At 40.1% G+C, this 9,338-nt stretch overlaps 1 non-coding gene across 1 annotated transcript; it reads left to right on the top strand.

Moving 5' to 3' along the window:
• The first annotated feature begins 8,700 nt into the window (after positions 1-8,700).
• On the top strand, positions 8,701-8,807 carry LOC112296803 (U6 spliceosomal RNA). Its single transcript, XR_002973977.2, has one exon. It is a non-coding gene; the product is annotated as a U6 spliceosomal RNA (small nuclear RNA).
• Positions 8,808-9,338: the final 531 nt, after the last annotated feature.

The following is a 9,338-nucleotide window of genomic DNA, read 5'->3' as shown; positions in this document are numbered from 1 at the left end:
GTAACCAGACAATATTGTCCTATAGAAATTTCTAAAAATGCACTCATTTATGTATAAGTAAGTAAATGAGTAATTTTTTACTTATAATAATCCAAACAGGTTGTTTGTATTAATGCTATTTAAGAAAGTATTATAACAAAATAAAAATCTAAAATATAAAAAGTAAATAACATGGCAAAATATATGTATCTGATAAAATAGGAGGAAATAGGCAAACAATGGCTTATAAACTTTGTAATTATATAAAATAATAATAATAAAATCATAATATGCCAGCTTTTGGAAAACTCAGTAGACATTCATTTAGAAAATTGGAAAGGAAAGTGAAAAGACAGAGAAGAAAAGCAGACCCTAATATTACCCTCTGTTCCACTGTGCCAAAATTTTAGGAGAACTTAGCATCTTGGTTTTGTTTTAATTTAATACACCTAAGTATGAAAATAAAAGCTAACCTGTAGTAAGCTTCTTTTGTGACTTACTTACCTTGGGTGGTTTCTGTTGATATTTTTATTTAATCCTATGTATTTGCAGGCTAAATTTATAGATGAGAAAAATGAGGCTAAGAAATCTCATAGTAATTAATGGAGGGATATAATAATCCAGCTCATTTTTTTCCAGATTCTAAAGATTTACTTACAATTCTGCATTGCATTCCTAGGTAGATATGAGTAGAGCTAGAGGGATACATTATCTGACCACCTGTCTTTAACCTGGTCCAAAAGTACCACCTTGCTCCTTATTTGGCCATTTCTGAGAACTCAAGATACACTTTCCAACGGTCATTGATCAGGAGATCTTTGTAATTAGCCCACATATGGACATAACCCAATAGAGACAACATCTAAACAAACATAAGAGTCTGTTTGGTGTCCGGTAATTTGAAATTGCTCAGTGCTGTTGCTTCTCAGAGTAGCGCTGTGTGATGTCTTACCGTCTCATTTCATGATGAGAACACTGAAAAGGCCCGGCGCATCTACTCTGTCAAACTTAGGGTCAGCCTCCATGACTCCAAGGGTTATGGGGGACTTCCCACTGTTGTACCATGTTCAAACCACTCAGTAACTGAAAAATGAAATGGGATGATGCCTTTGAAAATGGAATCCCCAGATCTGAGTATCATTCTGAAAAAGGGTAGCAAAGAACATCTTTTCTATTGGCAAGTTACATATGAATTTAGACCCATCTCCCAGGGGCGGTGTTCTTTAATTAGTAAGAGGGTGGTAATATTAACTGCTTTCAAGACAGATAAATAGACTCGTGAAGTGACAAATTGCCCAGCAATCATTTGACAATATTTTAAGGCTACAATGTGCACTACAAGGAATTCAAGAAAGGAAAGTATAGATATTATCTGATCCCTTAGAGACCTTACACACAGCAAGTAACACTTGTTGTTAATTGTATCTCTTTAGTTTACTGCTATTCTAGAAGCAGTTACTATGAACAAGTGTACAGGATCCGGCAGAAGTAAGGCCTGCTTGAGTGTGGTCAGTAGGGTAATAATATGGGTGTAATAATCTGTAGTTTTGATTTGAACATTTCACCTAAGATGTAATATTTCGTGCTTGAGTGTGGGATTGTTATGTCACAGAATTACATGTGTATGATTTTGTAATAAACGATTTTATAATAAAAAAAGGGGCATTATTTGTGCCAGAGCCTGTATTTGCACAGCAAAATCGCATGCACCAAATGGATGGTTAACAGGCCAACATTCTTCCCTAATTATTATCCTTCCAGCTTCTCCACTAGATTTGTGTACCATAAGGTGCCTTAAATGACATACAAGGGCTGGTGAGAAGAGAAGACTGCCACCTGAACTTTGCAAGTTTGCAGAAATAAACCTAATCTACTGTCGTGACTACTGTTGCCAGGGGTGCATTGTTCTCCTGTGAAATTCCTTTTAGAAGCCATTGCCTTGCTACTGGGAATAGAGTTGCCAAGTATTATAAGTACTCCAACCCCAAGATTATACTGTAGAACAAGAGCAGCCCTCATTTCTGGCAGATGCAAATAATTATAAACAAAATGCCTCAGACATACTATTAGTTGATGTGGAAATGATTCTTGACGGAAGACTCAGACTGGGAAGAGCATTCAGTATGTGCAGTGGCAGATTTGCAAACAATAAATAAACACCTATTTTACAACGGCAATTTAAAGGATGGAAAAATGTACTATTTATTTCTTCATTCTGTGCAGGCCTGGGCTGGGGGCGTGGATGGATGTGGGTGGTTAATTACTCGATTCAGTCAATTTTGCAGTGGACCCTTTGTGATATTCAGTGCGTTACAGCAGCATAGTTAAGACAGTAGATTCTGCGATCAATCAAACTTAGCTTGGAATCCAGGCTCCTTGACCTCAAACAATTCAATTAACCTTTCTGAGCCTCAGTTTCCCATATATAATTGAGCCATGAAAGTGTCATTCTTACAGTGTTGTGATGAATCAAGAAAAAGATAACAATGATATACTTAGAATATTAAACTCAATGTCTGATACACAGTGAATGAGGCATATATTAGCGTTACGAGTGCCAGGTGTTATTTATGTCTGTGATAATAACTAGAGGTGTTCTTTACCCTAGTCGTGAAGAAGAAACCAAAGTCTGGTATCAGGAACGTCACTGCATCACATCCAGACTTCCAGCTGCCTCTCACACATATTATAATGAGATGCACTGAGAGGGTGTTTTGCTGTCCAGTAGTCTGCGAGTTGATAAATGGATACATTTGTCTAGATGTACATATCTGGTGTGTGTGTGTGTGTGTGTGTGTGTGTGTGTGTGTGTGTGTGTGTGTAGTATCACATATAATATATGGTATTGCACAAAACAATATTCTGATTTTATATTTACACTAAACTCACACAACGTCAGTGTCCTCCAGCTCTTCCCTTCTACTGATCTTTACTCCAAAGGCCTCTGGCTTTTCTCTTCCTTTCTATATGCTCTAATAAGTCACACTGGTACTTAATGTTTATTTTTTTGTTTTGTTTTAAAGCATAGGCAAAAGGATCAAGTGGTAATCAAGTTAACATGTTTGGTCTCAAGGAGCTTATGTTCTGGGAGGAATGAGGAGACACAGACAGCACTCATTTAATGACTTGGTAACGTAATGCAGAGACTAAAAGGTTAGAAGGAGGGGCCGTGGGACAGAAGATGAAGGGAGATGCTTTAACTTGGCTAGCTGGGCAAAACCTTGTTAAGAAAGTAATTTTTGAGATGAGGAGCATTCTGTCTTGTCCAGTTGCTCTTTTAGACATTGGTTATGAGAACTGTGTGACAGGGAGAATGGGGAGTGGAAAAAGCACCACGTTGGTGAGGGTTTGGGAAGTGTCCACAGAGCAGGCAAAAAATGCAGAGGGATTGGAGAGAAAGATGCTAGAGTAGCTATGATACGTGAGGAAAATAGAAGGAAAAAAAAAGCATTACTTTAGATCTTGTGTCCTTTATGACATTTGAGAACTGCAAGTAAAATGCATGAACTATTTTGGAATCTTGTGAATTTTTCTTTCTCTAATAGTAACATTTAAGTCAGGAGTGCGGGACCTGGAGTTGGCTGTCTGGGTTCAGATAGCAACGGAGCTACTTCCTATTTCTGTAGCCTCAGTTTTTTCAGCTATAAATTTGGGGAAATAAAAACATCAAACAGTCTTGTCCTGAGGACAGAATGACTTAATATTTGTGAATGCCTTAAAAAACTATTTGACATATAGTTGTTACATAATCATTAGTTATTATCGTTAGTGTTTGTGAAAATACTTGTGTTGATGGATACATTCTCCCCATAAAGTTAATTACTTTCTCCAGATAGTGCCTCTGCACCAAAGAGGCCTTTCCCAGCTGGAATTCTCCTAAATTTCATCTCCCAGTTTCAGGAAGCTTTTGTAAATACTACACAACGCATTCAGCCATCAGTTAAATGTGCATAATTTGATCACATGAGTCAACGTCATTTAGTCTATAAATACAAGTACCTAAGAGCTACTTAAAAGATGGAGAGAGAAGAAACTAATCGACAACCTCATAAATACACAGAGACATCAGGAGGCTAAGGCCAAACAAAGAATATTTTAAATGAGATTTTTTTTAAATAATGTGATTTAAAATAATTCTTTCACACTTTCTAAGTCCAAATTATACTTTTTATGACGGCAATGTATTCCTTTTTTATATACTTATTAGCATCTAGTGACTTTTAAACTCTATAGAGAGAGAAGTGGTACATTCATGGCTCTTATCCTCCAGGGTCATAGCTTTATCGAGGGAAAAAACATGCATAATTAATGATGTCACAATGTGATGCGTGCATTGTAAAGATATGAATAAAGAGTTCTGAGAACAGAGAGATAAGAGCAATTAATAAATTTCTTAGGAGGGAGGCACATGAGTTTGGCCTTGGAAGATGAGGGAGGTGAAATTACCTGGTGGAGAAGGAAGGGAGACATCATTCCAGATGGAAGGTGGAGCAGGAGCCAAGTCCTGGAACACACAGAAGTTGGGGGAAATGCCACCAATGTCGGGGAATAAAAGGAAAGGCCAAGTCATTGAAGTTTTCCTGTGCTGTGCCAGGGACATTGAATTTTGTTCATTTTACTCAGGAGAGCTGTTTAATGCTTTTAAAATAGGACAGGTCATGAATAGAATTATCTATAAAAAAATATTGTGGATATTCCTGTCTAGAAAGGACAGATGGGCTAGGCACTGGGTTTTTCCTGGCTGACGATACAATTTTTCAGGGGAGTGATAGTATCAAGTAAGATTTGTACAGCTCTGCATAGTTACTTCATACGATGCTTTACATGTTTCCGTCCCTTCTAAACTTGATCATAAAACTCTTAAACAGGGATCATCATTATTTCTGTTTAACAGATAAGAAAACTGAAATTCAAATTCTCGGCATGTAACCCAAGGCCACACAGACAATAAAGCTCTGTCTTGTGTGTCGACCATATAGATAGCACCCATTTTCAAACACGGGTTTCGAACCACCCGAAAATAGAACGAAGCATACATTATATAGGCCAAAATATCTCCTTGGTTGTCATTGAGGACAGATCAGATCAGAGGGTGTGGCATTAGATCTGCTAGCTAGATGGACACACTGTTACTATTCCACACGACTGAACGCGTGATCTCACCCAGTTCTCCGCGGGTCTGGACAGGGCAACAGGCCTGAAAATCACTGAGAGCAGGTTGCCCGGGGGGGATGGACACATGTAGGCTTGAAGCCCAAGAGGGAGAAATACAATGCACAGGTGGACCTATCCACTCCTCACAAATGCACCTGTGTGACTGTGACCCCAGATTCCCCAAGAGCACAAAGGAATAGAAAATACCCAGAAGGGTCACAGCAGTGGCACTGATACCTGACCAATGACAAGACGCACGGGAATGAGCCTTTCCCACTCTTAACAGGCTTTGAACGCAGGTGGTTACTCTGGATCTGATGTTGTTTTCAGTATACCTCATTGATATCAGTAGTAGTTCTGGGTCATTGATTCCCATTCTCTTCCGCTCTCGCTCACAAACAGGATATTTGAGATAAAAAGCAAGCCCAAGGCTTCCGGCTGGAGGACAGCTGAGTTTGGAAAGAGGGTGGCCAGTTCTTGAGTTGCTGCAGACTTACGAGTGAAGCACTGGAGCGCTGTGCCAGTGCAGACACTAGCCTGGACGTGCTGGGTGGAGAGCAAGGCACTGTGGTCTTTCTGCGAATCAGAAAGTTGGCATCGCGCAGAAAGCCTCAGTGGGGTCCAAGACAGAGGGTGACTTGCTGGGCTTTTTACAGAGGGGGATTTTGATGATTTTACTTAGAAAAGCACACAACTTTCTACCCTGGCTGGTGTGGCTCAGTGGATTGAATGCCAGCCTGGGAACCAAAGGGCTGTGGTTCAATCCCCAGTCAGGACACATGCCTGGGTTGTGGGCCAGGTCCCCAGTGGGGGGTGCATGAGAGGCAACCACACATTAATGTTCCTCTCCCACTCTTTCTCCCTCTCTTCCCCTCTCTCTAAAAATTAATGAATGAAATCTAAAAAAATAAAATTCTTAAAAATGCGCACACACACACACCTTTCCAACATCAGTGACTTTGTTAAAATTTAAAATCTGGTGTTATGTTTCTATGTGGACTTCACATTTTGATGGACCCGGAGGGTCGAATTATAGCATCAGAGATATCTCCATTCCATCACCTGCGGAGTGAACCAAATGAAGCACTACTTTTCTTCCTAGAGAACTGTACCTCTGTGCATAGTTCGTGCTGCCTTGGCTTAAAAAATGTTCTTCTTTTTTTAACTTAGCCGCACAATGAACTTGGTGAGGTGTGCACAATGAAAGAGGTTACTAATTTGAGCTGCTTTTTAACTAAGAATATTTTATACTACTGCACCTCCATAGTCTTTAACACACTGACATTATGTAAATTAAATATGTTAATCTGCAACTCTATGCAGTCTTCTCCCATTTAAACTTTTTCCCCCTTTTGTCACCAGAGAGAAAAAAGAAAAAGAAAAAAAAGATGTGAGAAAAGATTCTTGCCAAAAATAATAGCTATGTTCAGTGTTTTTCCTGGTTTCTTATTGTTTAAAATGTGTTTTTCCTGCCAAGGTCGCCCGAAAGTGTATTAGTGCCACATGCTAATAGACTAATTAAAATATGAACAAATAAAAAATGATTTCCTATAAACTTTTTTTCACCTTTGCTGGTGAACTTGGAGTTAGTTTTTATGAACTTGAAGAAGTCAAGGTGATTTTTTTTTTTTTTTTTTTTTACTTTGTTTCCTTCTTGCTAGGGAAATTTCAACTCACACCCTGTCTTCAGTATGTGCCCAGGACTGGTTAGTGTTCTATTAAATCTAAACAAAAATGTAACTCAGGACCAGGAAGAGTACACTGGGATCTCAGATGTGCGACCTTATTCTTGGTGTCTGTTAACTTCTCTGGGCCACAGTTCTCCTTTTTACGAAATGGGTGTGAATTTGCTGTATGTCAAAGGGGAATTACAGAAAGATGAGATGGTTTTGACAAGGTTTCCTTTCATCTGTCTATTCCTGGCGCACAAAGGTTGCATCTGATTCATCTGTCATCCTAATCCTTTAACCTGGGTCTGGAGCATAGTAGAACCTGAGAAAATGGTTTAAAGATTATGCAGCAAGTTGGATTGTGGAGGTCTATGGCAGCTGGTCTGAAACACCACTGGGAGGAGTTTGACCAAACTGTCACCTCCCCGAGGTTGTAGGTAAATAAGGGAAAGCAAAGTGAGACGTGAGGCAAAAGTTGGGTTTCGTGAGAGCGATTCCAGTTATCTAAATGGTGCTAATTGAATTTCATAACTATTGGGTGTTTCATGAGTACCCAAGCATACACTATAGGCTGGACTTAGAAAGTATGCTTAAAATGTCCTTACCAACTGGACAGGTGATGCAGCAACGCAAATTCAGAGACTCGCTGTGAAGGAAGAGACTCCGCATTACCAGTCACCTGTAGCACCTGCCGCTGTGATGGTCCCTTTCTCAGAGCATTTTAACCTGTGTGACTACCTGTGAGGGATAAGGAATAGTGTTGCCACTTAATGGGTGAGGGAAAAGAAAGGGACGGTGTTTAGAACTCAATCTGTGTACAAAGGTTTTATTTATGAGCTGTGCTGGGTATTGCTTGCCTAAATAAAGCAGTGTCACTACCTAGGACAGACAGGCTGATAGAGTAATTGATTCAAGCACCTCAGTAAGGTGTTGCTATAAAGAAGCCACAGGAGAGGCACTGAGGGCCGTGCATCAGGACATCCCCGCAGGAAAAGAGGTGAGACCCAGGGCCTGGGGGTTCCTCATGCAGTTTCACAGCTCAGAGAGTCTTGGGCAAATCTCTGGTGAGGGGATTCTCCCGACTGTGGCCCGGTGAAGAAAGATCTTTTTTTCTTTATCTAACACCTCTAAATATCTTTTAGAAGGACGGGAATGACCGATTTTGTTCTGCAGTGTGTGACCTTGCTCACGTGTGGTGTCATTTGGAAAGTGAGTTGGGTGTCGCACGATCGCGGCTGCATAATTTCACTAGGGGTAAAAACTCCTTTTCCGGGAACTCACATTCTTTCATAGTGCTTGGTGCGTGGGATCTTTTCTTATCTAAGAGAGGGATTTATGGCACAATGGTGAGATTAAAAACAAATGTCTTTTTTTCTAGCGTTCCGGCTGTGTTTGTGGGTTCCTGGAATAGCATGCGAGTCTTCCTGAGAAAGGGACAGGAAATCAGAGAGTGCCAATTTGGGGGTGCAGAACTCAAATTTGGGAGCCTCGGACTCAGGACAGCTCTCGGTATCAAAGTATGAATGCCACTCCTTCTCATAACAAGCTTCCAATTGTGTGAAGCCTTTCTTATGACACATATACCCAACATTCACTTATTCTTCCACCAAATATTTGAGTGACCACTCATTTAGTCACAATGTATCACAATGGTGATGTATGGATAAATAAACCAGTGTTGTTCATGCTTTCAAGGAGCTCGTAATCTGTGGGAAAGATGGGCAATGATCAGGGAAGCAATAATGTGTGCTACGGTTACTCGTTGTGATACATTCGATGGAGGAGTTAAAGGGGTGTTAGTAGCCCTGGCTGGGTTGTTCAGGTAGAGTGTTGCCCTGACACACCAATGTTGCAGGTTTGATTCTCAGTCACGGCACATGTGAGAACCAACCAATCAGTGCTCACTTTGGTAGCACATATACCAAAATTGGAACGATACAGAGAAGATCAGTATGGCCACTGCACAAGGATGACACCCAAGTTCGTGAAGCGTTCAATATTTTTAATAAGCCAGGCAGTGAGGGACAAATACCATATGATCTTACCTTTAACTGGAACATAGTCAACAAAAGAAAAAAAGCAAACAAAATATAACCAGAGACATGGAAGTTAAGAACAATCTAACAATAGCCAGAGGGGAGTGGTGAGGGGATAGTGGGGAGAGGGGATTACAGGAACTACTATAAAGGACACATGGACAAAATCAAGGGGGAGGGTGGTAGTGGGGGAGGGAGGTGGGTTTGGCTGGGGCATGGTGGAGGGATGGGAAGAAAATGCAGACAACTGTAATTGAATAACAATAAAAATAAAAAATTAAAAAAAAAGAACCCATGAATACATGAATCAGTGGATCAAGTCAAGGTTTTTCTCTGTCTGTCTCTCTTTCTCTCTGTGTGTGTCTGTCTACCTCTCTCTAAAATCAATAAATAAAAAATTTTAAAAAGGAAGGTTTAATGGCAGAATAAGAAGCAGGTCCTGCTTATGTGTGGGATCATATTTAAAACACTAAGTCGGAAACATGAATCCCATTTTGAC

The sequence above is a fragment of the Desmodus rotundus genome, chromosome 12, assembly GCF_022682495.2.
Source record: "Desmodus rotundus isolate HL8 chromosome 12, HLdesRot8A.1, whole genome shotgun sequence".
Taxonomy (NCBI): domain Eukaryota; kingdom Metazoa; phylum Chordata; class Mammalia; order Chiroptera; family Phyllostomidae; genus Desmodus; species Desmodus rotundus.
The sequence above is the reverse complement of the archived record's forward strand: the minus strand, read 5'-3'. Positions and strand labels throughout refer to the sequence as shown.